The following is a 15,912-nucleotide window of genomic DNA, read 5'->3' on the forward strand; positions in this document are numbered from 1 at the left end:
AAAGCCAAAGTAAAAATAGATATGATTAAAAAAGACAGGGAAGGTCATTACATCCTGATTAAAGGCAGTATAAACAATGAGGAAATAACACTGCTCAATATATATGCACCAAGTGGTATAGCATCCAAATTCATAAAGGAGAATTGTGGAATGACAAAAATGTGGTATATGAATGTGATTATTAAGTTATGACTATAACTAAAGATATGAAATATTTCAAGCACATTCAGATGAAATGACCATATTAATGGTTTTTATTTACAATTTTATGTTGTTAAAAGATACCTCAGTTCATAGAAGTAGCTTTTATACAGAGGGTATAAAAATAGGAGCAATCTGTTAATACTTGTAACAAAATTTTAAAAATTAAAATAAAGCAAAAAACATTGATATTCACTAGTCTTTCTCTTCAACTGATTCCACAGCATTAAACAGATTTTACCAGCACCAGGAGATCCAATTGTTAAGTTTTCAGTATGAGCATTTAAACCTCCAAAATCATCAAACTTTACAAATCAGGACATGATTTATTGCTTTCTTGATTGACTTAAAAAAGCAAAAGAGAAAATGTTAATATTGAAGATTAAACTTCAAAATATTTTCCAGCACAACGCTATCCTTAATTTTTTATTCTAATTAATAACATCAATTTTAATTGGATTTTGTGATCCATTTATATTTATTACATCTTAAACATATAAACAATTCTTAGTTTGTAGAGTGAATTTACATCTGTAAGAAGGAAATTTAGTTAAGCTGCTCCTCATTTGTATTAGCTTAAAATTCCCTTCAGTTTAATACATTGCAATCATGTGATTTGCAGTAAGAATATAGACCCAGGCAAAAGTCTATTTATGTAAAAAGATTAAGAATTACTAGGGAAAATAATTAAGTAATTAAGAAAAGTAATTAAGAACACTAGGGAAGTACCTGAGTAATAGTTTTAAGTGTGTGTTATAAGTATGTTACTACAATAATCACAAGGGTGTAAATATATTACATTACATTATTCTTTATGTCAAATTGATTCATGTAGGAAGGCAGCAAGCTCTGAAGGGGATTTCTCAGAACTGAGGCTTGGCATGTGCTACATCAAGAAAGACCTGTAAGAAGCTCAAGTCAAAGTGTCTTCAGCTGTTCATGACCTGTAAGGAGCCAAAGTCAAAAATGTCCTCACCTGTCAATGACCCATGTAAGTCTTCACTCCACTCTGTAATTCCTCTTTTTGCCTTAAAGATATCAGTCAGTGTTGATGATCAAGGGTCTCAGATTCAACTGGAGAAAGTGAAGATCGCTGACCTGTTTGTCTTGACTAGAAAATAAAATCAGACTTTGCTCAGAGAGTATTTTGTCCAGTCTTTTTCTTTCATGTAAGACATGTTACTAACTCTGTTCCCCTAGGAAGTTACTTAACCTCTCTCTACCTCCATTTCTTCCTCTGCAAAATGAGAATAATGATAGCAGCTGTTTCTCAGGGCTAGTATGAAGATCAAATTAAATTATATATTTAAAACATTTTGACAACATTAAAGTACTATATAAATTCTAACAATTAAGATAATCCAGATATAAGTTACACAATGGATTCGAGCAGTGATGGGCAAACTATTCCCCACGGGCCAGATCCAGGCCATAGTTTTCCCATCACTGCCTTAAGCAATTTCCTAATCAATACATCTGGATGTGGGGCATAGTAATTAAGGAACTGCTTAAGGCAGTGATGGGAAATCTACAGCCTGGATCTGACCCTCAGGGAATAGTTTGCTCATCACTGGATTAGAGTATTAAGGAAATAGATCTAATTCATATGGGGAGAATTTAATCAGAAAATATAATATATTTTAAGTAAACATGAAAATTTTTAAAAATTATAGATTGGAGAAATTATTGATAAGTTGAGAAAAATTAGAACTCTTTTCAGAGAAAATTAAATAATCCATCTTTCATGGAGCCTCATTCTCCTGGATCTATAAAATGGAGAAAAATATGTGGAAAATACAAAATGACTAATTTTATCATTTATTTTTAGTAGAGGAAGGTTTGAAGAATATCTACAGAAGTTCTAATATTGAACATCTATAGAATTCAACAGAGGTCTCCTATAGAAGATATACCTGAGCTTTGTTTTGAATGAGGTGGAAGTCAGGAGGGAAATGCATTCCATGCAGAGGGTATACAATAACATGGAGGTAGGCAATGTAAAGATGTATAGGAGAACCCCAAAGATGCTAGTATGTACTGAATATAAAATATAGCATGTGAAGAGCACTAATTTGTGATCCATCTTCAAAAAAAAGACAAAGGAGCTTAACTGTGTAAAGAGTGAACAAAACTTTCTTTGTCTATCAAACAGCAACTTTTAAATTAATCAATCAAAAATTTAAATACCCCTACTTAACACTAAGTAAGAGAGTTCACAAGTCACTTGCTAAAGTGGGTAACAACTCCAGAAGGCACTGCCCTGCCCCTGGGCAGTGCTAGGCAAATTGAATGTCTACAATTGGTACTGTAAAGTGGAGGAAGGGACAGGAAGTGATGTGGAAAAAGGACTATAAAAAACCCTGAACTTCTTAGCCAACAACCTTCGGCTTGGACCTTGGGCTTGGATCTTCTCCTTGGGACTTTGCCTTTATTTACTTGGGAGATTCTGTGTCAGTAAGCTAGGTGAGTAGTTGGCTTTCCTTTCTGGGCTTCTGGAGAGATTGGTTCTGGAGAGGCCTTCCTTTCCTGAAGGAGACTGCATTGATAGAACCTTTGCGGAATTCACCACTGGACTTCTGGCTAAGGATTAATGGAAAATCCACATGGGGAAAAGGGACATGGTAAAGTCCTCCTGGGGCTCAGTTCCACACCAAAGCAGTGCTTAGGATGATAGGCTAGACAATTCTCTACCTTCTTGCATTTTTCCCATTTTTACTCTTTCCACCTCTTTGTAAATAAAACTACTTAAAGTCATTTTGACTTAAGTTATAATATCTTTAAATTGGCGACCACAATGTTACTATAAAATTCTCATATTAACATAAAACCTAAATTTTAAATTATTACAGTTGCATCTTAATTTATCAGAGATAATCTTTTTTGAATCATTAAAAGAATTCATTTCCATCAAAGCTTCTTGATGAATAGAACACATGGCGAAATTACACTATTGGATGGTTTAAGGAAGGGAGAAACTGGTGTCATATGAATCAAATATAATTATCATAATAATGGAGCCCAGAGTTGATGATTTCTTGGAATACATGCAGTAGATTGATGGACATACAAATAAGGAAAAGGGGATATATCTGAGATGTATTACAGAGGAATAATTTATAGGAATTGGTAACTGATTGGATTTTGGGGTGGAATATTGAGAGAGAGAATAAGAATGACTGAGTTTGTGAATTTAGGTGCTTGAAAGAATTGTCATTACCTCAATGTAAATAGGGAAACTTGGAGGAGTGGTAAATTTTAAAGAAAAGAGAATGAGTGATTTTTTAAACAATGATTTTGAGAAATATATGCAATATCCAGCTAGATATGTCTAGCAGACATTGGCAACTGACTCCCTTGTCATATTTCTAAAATCATGGTTTCTGCATTATACAATGGTTCCACTCAAACACAATTAAAATCTTACCTTTAGAGTGCCTAAAATGTTCCATCAGAGAGTTCAATTCTTCCATCCAGGTAAAAGTAGATATTTCTTATTTTCCTATCTGCCTCTGAAGGTTGAAGCTATTCTGAAATAATATGGAACACAAAGGGGAAAAAACCACTGTTAAAAAAACACTCTTAAAAAAAATTTCCCAGCCCCTTAAAGATGGGTAGCAATATGACAGAAAAGTCAAATAACAGCAAAAGTGTGATCATTTGTGGCATTAGATAGATAGCAGTTATGACAGGAATTGACCATTCTTGCTTACCCTATATTCACAGTCACAGCTTGAAACTCAAGTCATATTTTCCAGATTCAGGCAACATGTACAATAAAAGGAACACTGGATTTGGTGCAAGACGATATATTTTAAATCTCAAGTTGTGACCTTGAGCAAATCACTTAAACTATGGTTTTCTCTTCTATTAAATGAGGGGCTGAACTAGGTGACAAATTAATCATTTTCACTCTATATCTATTATCCTTAGAACTACTTTTGCTGAGTCTTGTAGTATGATAGGGAAAAAAAAAAAAAGATTGAGTGTCCACAGTCATGGTGCATAAGAAGTGTATACTGTTGGGGTTTTCTGCTAAGTAACTGATAATGTCCTTAGCCAAGCCACTTTCCTGGGCTGATTTCAGTTTTCTTATGTATACAGTATAGATGGTTGGTCTAGAAGGTTTAAATTCATAATTTTATGAAATCCATGTTGAAGGAAGATACAATTTAAAGGAATTTAGTATTATTTCCTCATTGTTTATACTGCCTTTAATCAGGATTTAATGACCTTACCTGTCTTTTTTTAATCATATCTATTTTTACTTTGGCTTTGTCAGAAATCACAATTGCCACTCCTGCCTTCTTTTTCTCATTTGACGCCCAAAAAATTTTGCTCAAGCCCTTAACCTTAAACTTATGTATGCCCACCCGCCTCATATGTGTTTCTTGTAGACAACATATGGTGGGATTTTGGTTTCTAATCCACTCTGCTATTTGCTTCTGTTTTATGAGTGAGTTCATCCCATTCACATTCAGAGATATAATTATCAGTTGTGCATTCGCTGATGTTTTCGTATCCTCCACTTTTCCTACCCCTTCTTCTTAAACTATTTCCTTTTAAACCAGTGGTTTGCTTTAAGCCAGTATCCCTTATCCCTTCCCTTGATTAACTTCCCTTTCTACCCCCTCCCTTTTTATTACCCTCTTTTTATTTTTAAAGGTCTAATAAATTCCTTCCCCCTTCTTCTCCCCTCCCTTTTTTGACCTCCCCACTCCCCTGCTCCCCTTGGTTTATCCCTTCTGACTTTCTCAGTAGGGTTAGATAGAGTTTTTTATCCCAATGGATAATATAGCTACTCTTCCCTCTCCGGGTTGATTACACTGAGAGTAAGATTTAAATATTACCTCTTAATGCTCTCTTCCTCTCCTTCTAATAATAGTATTTGTCCCCTGCCCTTCCCACGCCCTCTTTGTGCATAATAGAATATCTTATTTTTCTTATTCACTTAAGTTTCTCTTGGTGTCCCCTACTATTCATCCCCCTCTTTCCCACCCCCTCCCATGTCATCTTAGACCATTTAGTTTTCCGTCCTCTCCCTATGAATTATTCTTCTGATTATTATAATAGTGACTACATGAATTATTCTTCTGATTATTATAATAGCGACTACTATAATAGTGAATAGAGTTCACTACAGAGAATTATACATAGCATTTCTCCGCATAGGAATACAGATAATTAGATCTTACTGAAGCCTTTAGAAAGGCAAATTTAAAAATTATGAGTTTTCTTTCTTTCCCCTCTGTTTCTTATTTACCTTTTCATGTTTCTCTTGATTTTTGTGGCTGGATATCAAACTTTCCATTTAGTCCTGGCCTTTTCTGTGCAAATACTTGGAAATCTTCAATTTTGTTGAATGCCCATACTTCCCCTGGAAGTATATAGTCAATTTTGATGGATAGTTGATCCGTGGTTGCAGGCCCAGCTCTCTTGCCTTTCTGAATATCATATTCCAAGCCTTGCGGTCTTTTTAGCGTGGAGGCTGCCAGATCCTGTGTGATCCTGATTGGTGCTCCTTGATTTTGTGTTATTTGGTTTCATTTTACAGATATTAATCTTGTCTTCCAATAAGGTTATAGTAGAATCCTTTAGATCAGAGTCCATAACTGACTTATGTCTTCTGGATCCTTGGCACACATATATAATAAATAATATGGTAAATACAAAGTATGTATTCAATATATGCATAATTGAGTGGACTTTATCAAATGAATAGATATTGATCAATAAGGATCTGCAAATATTTATGGAAGAAGTTCTTTTAAATTAAAAATAGAATCCCTGATATTTGGCATATATTAGAAAACATGGCAGTTCTTAGAATTTCATCATTGGCTTTTCAGTGGCTTGGAGAGAGGGAGAGACAGACAGACAGACAGACAGACACACACACACACACACACACACACACACACTGTTTTAATGAATTTCTGGAACAAGATGGATACCACTTTGAGTAACAAGACCGTCAGTTGGAGACCTCAGAATATACCCAGGTGCCATGAGCCAGGGCCAAAAGTCAGTTGGAGCCAACCCTATAAATACCCATCATGCATAGCACAAGACGACTCAGTCTGGAGCAATCTTGGGATGTGGGAGGTTAAAAGAAAGGGAGGGTAGGCCCTGTATCTGCAATTCAACTGCTTTGCCTGAGAGACCTAGAGAGCTATTATAGTTATCATCAATAGAGCTGAGAGAAAGCAATATCAGAGCCTTTCAAGAAGAACATCAACAGCCTTCCCTAATCTTTGGTTTGGTCAAGCAGGGTTAGTGAGAGGGTGAAGAATCTCCAGTCACTACCTGATCCAGAAACCCCTATAGCTTTGATAATTTATTTAGATAACTAGCAATAGGATTCCCAAATCCTCCATTCTTTCCCTTGTTCTTTATCCTGTTAAGCCAGAATTAAATATAGTTGTTTGTTACAAAGTCAAAGATTGAAGTACCTTTCCTGAGTGGTGAATATATCTAAAGCTCTTGGGAAGGGGAACTCAGTCACATAGTCGGACTCATGGTGTTATCCAATCAGCACAGCAAATAGTCCATATCTACATTCAAACCAACCCCAGCTTGAGGAACTAGAGAAGCTAACTACACACACAACTTCTCAGTGGTTCGCTGCCTGGGCAGCTGTTGAAAGGAGACAGCTGACAGGCTCAGTCCAGCAGAGCCTGTCAGGCGGAGAGACATAACCCTTCTGCCAGTAGCACTCACACAGAGGTCCGTAGCTGAGAGTGTATGTACCTCTCTCTCATCTCCATTCTTTTTAACAACACAGACACACACACAATTGGAGAGAGAGTAATGCAGTTTTAATTAGGAGCTGAGACTTAACATCTCTACAAATTTAGTAGGTTCTATGACCCTTCCAAAAATTCCAAAGGCGTTTTTATATTTGATTAAATTTTCTTTATTATAAACAATAAATGTTAACAAACACAAACATTTCAATAAACGAACACATAAAAGAGGATTATGTGTGGAATTATGTCTTTTTTGTTGTTGATTTTAAATTTAATTTAGTAATTCCAACATCAATCTGTTTGTGTCTTTCTCAACTTTCTTTTGTTCCACTTTTAATAACTTGTCAACGTGTCCTTGTTTCTTTTCTTCTTTTTTATTAATAATATGATTACTCCAATCTTCCCATTAATGAACCAATGTCCCCAATAAGAAAAATCTGCTTTTGGAAAATATTATTATACAAAACAATTTGACACATTGTGCCCGAAAATGCAGGTCTCATTTTTTCCACAGGGACATCACACATTCAGTCAGAAAGTGGTGCCATGAGATCCAAAGGTAATTTGAAATATATTTAATTATATAAATTATTTAAAAATATTCACTGGATGGAGGTAGGTAGGTGGCTGGGGTAGGGCAGTTAGGTGGCTCAGTGAATTAAGAGTCAAGCCCAGAGATGGGAGGTCCTAGGTTCAAATTTGCAGACACTTCCTAGCTGTGTGACCCTGAGCAAGTCACTTTACCCCTGTTGCCTACCCCCTACACTCTTCTGTCTTGGAACCAATACATAGTGTTAATTTCAGACGGAAGGTAAGGGTTTGGGGGGGTATTCACTGGAAAACTCAAAGTGGGTCTTTTTTAGTTTGTTTTTATTTCTTTTCTTATAAACAAATAGTCATTTAAGGGAAGATAAATTTTTCATGTGCCAAATCCTTGGGTTAATCCATCATTTTATTTTCTGTAAAACCAAAGCCGTTGCTGGGACACAGAAAAGAACAATAATATATTTTTGTAGTTCCCTTAGATTCTGTGTTGCTACAGACTAAGTCATCTTTGAAATGGAGAATGCCATTGGGGACATTTGAGTTACAATCCAGTGACAAATACCATTAGCGATACTTCACATCCTAATAAATGAGAGCTATTGGCAGCCATTACCTTCACTTCTCTTGATATGTTCATTATGTTACTCATTTCATACATTTATTTGACTTTCCAAGAAGATACTGTGTCTTTTGAAGTTGTTTTATAGTGCACCAAAACCATAATGCTCTTACAAAAAATCAAATAGTATCAGAAGTGCCTCTTCAGTCTGTTTTCAAGTTATCTCTGGAAGTTCTTTTTTTCCCCCCACAAATACTTGTTGATCACTTACTATATCTTTGTTAAAAGGACAATTCCTCTCTTCTTTTTCTTGTGTCAGTGACTTACCACTCTTTTGATAACTCAATAGCCTAAGGAAAACATATAATAGAATAAATGCATCACTTCCTTTAGAAAGCTCATCACTTAGTTTGACATCAACTATTCACATCATATTGCCTAATGATAAAAAAAATACATTTCAGCTTGGGAACTTAGGATGTTTCTATCACTTCAAATGAGTTTTCAGGCCAAGATCTTAGAGAGCTTTAAAAAAAAATCCTCTTTAGAGTTATAACTCATTTTGGTAGCTGCCAACAATTGATTTATGGTACATAATTAATGTGGAATGGGCACAACAGTTTAGATTCCCTTTCTTCACAAAAAGGAACATTCAGTATATTCTCAATGTTGTTATTTTTAAGTATTTAAAAGAATGTTCATTTAAAAGTACTTCTCAATCTTTTTGGTCTAACTATCCTTTTACATTCAAAAATGACTGAGGACTATTCTTCCCTATGCCCACTCATAGCTCTTAGTTATTTGAGTTAACCTATAATATTTATTGTATTAGGAATTAAAGTGTCTGTATTATTATGAAAATAATATTGACCTCATAATTTCCTAAATAGATATTAGCCATGCTTAAAATCTCTGCATCAAACTTTGAGGCTTAGTGAGATTCAGTTTCTTTTGAGATCCAAATTTTAAGATCCAAGTTGAGATTCTTATCTAAGATTAAGTTTTTTAACTTGGTTTTCTCTTAAGTGAATTATTTCATAAACCCATTTAGTTTGCAAATATCTTTGATACTATAGACCATTTGTTTAATGTCCTCTGTAAGTTATTAAAGTGAATCTCTCTCTCTCACTCTCTCTCTCTTTTCTCTTCATATGTATGTATATGAAACAACCTTAAAAGTTAAATGTTTTATTATTCCTAATGTATATATGAAAAAACTGAAGTTTATACATTTACTGACTTGTCCAAGGTCACCTAAATATAGCTTCCATTCAAACCCAGTTAACTCCTGTCTCCCAATATCACATTTTTTCTGCTTCCTCATAAAATCCTTGCTTATTAAAACACATGCCTAGGGGAGAGAAGGAAGAGAGAAAAACCACTGAATTGGGGTATTTGGGAAGACCATAGAAATCTTTAGTCAGCCTTTCCACCATTATACTTTTAAACTATTGTGCTAAGAAGTTGTAAAAAAGTGATAAGGGGACAATTATCACATAAAGTCAAAATAACTTACAGAGAACCTGAAACAATTTTTAAACTGTGACTGTAGCTCAGAAATAGAAAGGAAGACAGAAATTTAAAACGTTAGATAATAAGTAGAATTAACAAAAACTGAAGGAAAAAAAAGTTCCAGCCAAAGCATTCAATTCAGCATTAGATATTGTGTTTCCTTTTTTTTTTTGCTCTAATTAGACTATTTCCCAGTCTAAAAATCACCCTGTGAAGTCCTTGAATAAAAAAAGTTTTTGAATATTCATGTTCTTTCAAAAGAGATATGTTCAGAAGTTACTATATCCTAAAGGTGTGATTTTTTACTTTCTTAAAAGTAATGTCTTCAGTTCCAAAATTAGATTTTAAAAAGTTTGATTTTCTTTTTTAAAAGATATTTTCCTTAAAGTCAAATTTCTATTCAATGAAATTGGTTACCTTTGTGTGAGGTATTCAGGGAAGATTAGCAATTCTGCTCTTTTTAGGGCTGCTCATTCACCCTTGGTGTCCACCTTTCACCCCATTCTCATCTGTGATTACAAGAACCTATAGCACGTGCAGTGGCTGCACCTTGGTCACTTTCTAAGCAGATGAGCTAAACCAGCTTGAGGATAATCAATTAAGCCACAAATCCTTAGTTGAGGTTAAAAGATGATGTCTACCCCTGACAGGCCCCTGAGTTGTTGGACCCCTAGGAATAGGCCTAACTAAGTACACTGAATAAGCTTGGGTGGAATAGGACAGGTTTGTGTTGCTATCCCTGGAGACCCTAAAGGAGATCATAACAGAAGAGATGTCATCTTGAGTTTGTGTTCCAGTATTCTTATGGATACCCTTATATCCTCCAATCACCATGCAGACTGAACTCAATAGATCAATACTTTGACAGTGTAAAGATTAAAATTAAAATTAAAAAATGTATAATAAGTATTACATTTTATAAAGTTTATTAATAATAACTAAAGTTAAAAAAAACTAGCTAACCCAGTCAGGTTGGAAGAGAAGAGAATGAGAGGGAGGAGTGATGGAACTTATAAACAAACAACATAAGCACACATGTAAACAGAAAGGAAAAGGATGCTGGGTGATACAGGAAGGAAATCTGGGGAATGTAGTTCAAAAGGTACAAAATTCTCTAACTATACATTAGTATGCATTGTTCTCCTCAAGACTCTCTGTGATTGGCCATCTGTTACTATGAAAACATTGCCTGTAACCCTGTGGATGGATATGTTAGGATAGCAATCCAGATTCCTATAAGTATCTTCCCCTTCCTCAACAAAATAGCCACTGGTCACTTGACTTCCACTAGCCCTCCTGAGTCCGTCTGCATTCTTACCCCTCCAAACCCCCAACCAGCTGGTCCCCAGCGAACCTGACATACCCCAATCATATGAAGCCTTCCCCTAGCCAAGCTGACAGATGTGAAGTATTTGTTCCATTGGCCACAAAGGTGGTGTGGCTGGAACATGTGATGTGAAGTCCTTAGAGTGTGGTCAGACATCAAAGATGCCAAGGACTTTACCCTGGCCATGGCCAATTATCCTGACTTCTGTCCTGCTACTCCATTTTAATGACTGGAAGAGGGAGTAGAGCCAATAACTTTGGCCAATCCTGCCTCGCTTAAATCTAATTCACAAACAACTCCAAAGATCATCCTGGTGATGTCCTTGGTCCTCTTTGAAACTGAAGGAAGAAGAGCTACAGATGTATGCTAACCTTCGTACATAGTCTGAAGATTTCTTTTTAGCAGCCAAATTAATGATGTCAGCATCATCTATATAAACTTTTATTTTTCTGCTTCAGGAAATTCACTAGCCTCCCTCACTCTAGTGTTTGGACTTGAAAAGTGTTAAACTAAAACAAGTTGGATCTATGTTCTCTACTAGCAAAATGTCTAGCTTCCCATCGCTATTTAATGAGGCAGATTTTATAGAGCTCACAAAACTAAGTCTCAGCAAGGATACCATTAGCTTAAGTGTCAGCTAAGCCACTTTTCCCCCATTGGAATTTGGTTACATGTTGATAGCATTAATAGGCGAGTAGGAAATAGACCCAACAGTTACATAGTAATTAAAACCAGCTGTAACTCCTTCTGTTGTTGTAAAATCAGAATGCTGATTAGAGCAAAGCAATATGAATGCAATTGTAACTCAGTAAAAATCACTGGGCATAAAACAGTAAGAATGTCTACCACTTGAAAGTACAAGGTCAATTTTGTGATTATGAAATATTATGACCAATGACCTGAGAGAGAAGTTGATTTTGTAATTTTGTCATGCATATTTTATTTTCTCCTCAATCTCTAAGTTATTACCATAGCAAAAACCATAAATAGTGAGAAAAGTTTTATACATTTGCAGTTAGGCTATTTCAAGAATTTAAAGATTTTGTGCCCACAGACTTTTCCTTATTTACTGACTTAACATAGCTCTATCAATGGCTATTATATATGTATACATACACCCATATATCTATACACATACATATATGATTATTTTAAAAACTACTATGTTTTAAAAGGTTATATTTTATGCTAAAATATTTATTTCTGGCAGGTATCTAGGTTGTTCAGTGGATTGAGAGCCAGACCTAGCAACAGAAGTCATAGGTTCAAATCTAGCCTCAGACACTTGCTGGCTGTGTGACCCTGGGCAAGTCACTTAACCCCCATTGCCTAGCCCCTACCACTCTTCTGTCTTTCGAACCAATACACAGTATTGATTCCAAATTGGAAGGTATGGATTTTGAAAAAATAAAATATTTATTTTTAATGTAATTACTGGAAACTTTTTGTTATTCCTCAAGGTTAATTATTGGTCTTCATGACCTATATGCCCAAATTCCCTTTAATTTATTTAATCTTCATTTATTAAAGAAGATTAGAACTATAAATACATTGAAGAAAACTGGTTAAAATATAGTCTGTTGAACAAGGACGTTCAGAGAATTTCCCAATCCAAACAGACTTGTCAAGGACAGAGAATAATTATTCCAGATTCTGAGTAGATCACATACTCAGAGATAGCTAGTGATTATATAAGATGAGTGTTCGGAGGAAAATACATCATGTTCATGCCACTGTTAGAAGTCAAAAACACATCTCTAGGGTGGATTTGTCACTATGGAGTGTAGCAGAAAGGTTAAAAAAAAAGAAAATAAACAAACAAAATTTCCTATCCAGGGAAATATATCACTCCTATGTAGTCTTTACCTATTCCTTTGCTATTGAAAAAGCTTAGAGATTCATTACGTTTTTCTCTACAGCCCAGAGTATTTGAACTGAGAATGTGTAACTCAGACTGAGAAACATTATATTTCTGGTCTGTATTCATTCAAAAAGTACTTATTAATCACCCTACCATATAGCAAACTGTGTGCATGGCTCTAGGCATACATACGAAATCAAAACAATCCTTGCACTGAGGAAGTATACTTCTATTGGAAGAAAACCATATGAACACAGATTTGCAAATACAGAGCCTCTGCAATATAAATACAAAGCCATCTGCAAGGAGAGGGTGTACATAATCTACAGGGAAGCCAAAAGAAGCCTCATGCAGGAGATGGAACTTGAGTTGAGCTTTAAAAGAAATATTTGTAATAATAGATTATGATATAAGAAAAGACTTAAGCCCTAATACCTGATAATTGTCTTTCTTTTGCAACTCAAGATCTAATAAGATATATGAATTTCCTAACTTTATTTATATAAAAAAGAGTAATGTACAATCAACTCGGAACTATAGGTTGAAGCCAGACTGTTAAAGTTTTAAATGACAAACATGAGTTTCCAGCCTCTATCATGGCCTCAATCTTTGTGAAAAAATTAGGATAAAATTTCCTTAAACTACCAGGATTAGCCCTACTTTCTTACTCTCTCTATAATAGTTTTCCTTCAAAGATGCAAGGACTTAATAGTTTAAAAAGAATTCTATTGACACTTATCAGAAATAATGGCTATCCCATATCCCAGTACTACAACTGATCTTCAGTCTCATCAATGAAGTCTTTCTAGTGATGCAGGTCATAGTTTATGCTATAAAAATTCTACCATAAACACTACTAAAGGCTTATTTAATGTATCGAGGACCTTCTTCTTAACATTATATAGCTGCCCAATCGAAATGATAAATGTTGATCAGCTAATCTTCTCTTACTTTACAATATTTTTTCCATTCCTCTATTTTTTTCTGACATCCTACATACTGATTATCCTTTACAATTACATTTGGAATGTTTTAGTCTAGTCCTGTCCATCATGTACCAACAAATTTTCCTATTGAATATAATTAATGTTTAAAGTGGCCAACTCTATTCCTTTTAGTAAAATGGAAGACCTAAACAAGACTTTCCATCTGCCCTGTCACTGCCTCCAGAAGTCCTACAAGGACAGATTGTGGTGAATAACTTACTAGTAAATAATTCTCTGTTTGAATAGACTGTTCCTTGGAAGAGAGTCACATAATTTGTTTGCCAGGCTTTTAGTCAAATCCTTTTCATATTGGTGAGGCCTGATACAGTTTATGTTCATTAGCATAACCTTCAAGAAACCAAGTCCAACAAATTGCCACAGTAAGACACCATTTACCTGATGGAATTCACTTTTTTAAATGAAGTTTCTATTTTTTTCTAAATAAAAAAACCTCAAATAGTTGGATATTCTATTCAAGGAAATCAATTTCAAATAAAATCATTGCATTGGATCACCACATCCATCTATTACCACTTTTTTGTAATTATAAACTCAATATACAATATGCAAAAATTTTTCTCAGAATAAATTTTAAAAATAGAGTTCACCTAAAAGAACAGTTAGTTTATAGTCCTCTGAATTTTGCATTTTATTTCAAAAGAAAACTAACGACTTCAATATAATATTCAAATAGATGGTACACAGTCACACACACACACACACACACACACACACACACACACACGCACCGCGGTTGAGTATATGATATTGACATTAATAGTTTGGTAAAAAGCCCATTAATCTTTACAATTTAGACCCCACTGCAGCTTATTTTATGGAACATATATTGCTAATGTATTGGCTTAAGAGAAAAATTTATATTAAAAATCATGTTTTCTAATATCTCTAATATCAGATTAAAAATATTTTTCCTTTAGGAAAAAACAAAGTTGGTCCCAAGACATAATAAAAATCATAGGAGTAATAACAAGAGCACTATTCACCATTTCTGAAATCTATACTGTATAAAGAGAGCAATGGACTGCACCAAGGCTGAAAGTATGAAAGAAATTCCAGTTCCAGAAGGTAGTACATTTTTTAGAGACAAGCAGTAGTTCTAGCTTATTATTTTTTAATACCTCATGGGGTTTATGAAAAGAAATATGAGTTATTCTGTTTTCAGTTCATAAAAAAATCCCAGGATTTCATCCATCTAATTGCCAAGTAATCATTTGATTCTGTCAATTTGGTCAAACCATATATCAATAAATTAAATAATTCTCTGCTGAAATTATTATTAACTGTTCCATCGAACTAACAGATCATCTGAAAAATTCATCAGACACTGAGTTAACTGCATCGATACTTACCAGGGTCATTGCAATGATAAAATAATTGGCAATGAGTAGCATTGGAGCTCATTGAATGTACTATGTGTTAATTTTTCCTTTATTTCCCCAATATAAAATATTTTCATACATATAAATCTGCAAGGCCATAGAATAGCTATCACTTCTCATACTTTACAATTTTACAATTTACAATTTCCCTTTCAACATCAGGATGAAGCCCAGAAAGGAAAGTTCTTTAACATTAATGACAACTTTGTCTTTACCTGTCTTCTGTGGTATAATTACATCTAGAAGCATGTTCTAATATGATTATTTAATTTGATGATTAAATTGATTAAAGGATTAAATTCCAATATATTTATCATTAAATAACTATGTAAAGTGAAGTACATTTCCTGAGTTAGAGAATCATTGCATTGAGATGCATCAAGCTTCTCAAAGCTTGGAGAAAGTTTAGGGGGCATTTAATCCATTATAATGTAAACAAACCCCCCTTGAGGGCAAAGATTGTTTCATTTGTGTATATTTAGCTCTAGCAAATAGCATAGTATCTAACACATAGCCAATGCTTAATAAATACTTCCTGAATAAATACTTATTTCATCAAATGACTACCCCAACAATAATCTCCCAAAATTTATCTGATATGTGGTCATTCAGTTCTTGCTTGAATATCCCAAATAAAGGGGAATCCACTACTGCCAAGTGGAGCAAGAACTCACACAGGCAGATGTCATTCCAAACTCTAAAATCCCAGAAGTGGTTTCTTCTATTAGGATCTGAGCATCTCTTTTGGCTCCTAACACCATCTACCCCAAAGGC

The 15,912-nt window shown here is 34.6% G+C and overlaps 1 pseudogene; it reads right to left on the reverse strand.

Annotated features, from left to right (window-relative positions):
- LOC123252389 overlaps positions 1–11,077 on the reverse strand; it is a 187,952-nt pseudogene extending 176,875 nt beyond the window's left edge.
- Between the last annotated feature and the right edge of the window lie 4,835 nt (positions 11,078–15,912).

Source organism: Gracilinanus agilis, chromosome 6 (assembly GCF_016433145.1).
Source record: "Gracilinanus agilis isolate LMUSP501 chromosome 6, AgileGrace, whole genome shotgun sequence".
Classification (NCBI taxonomy): Eukaryota; Metazoa; Chordata; class Mammalia; order Didelphimorphia; family Didelphidae; genus Gracilinanus; species Gracilinanus agilis.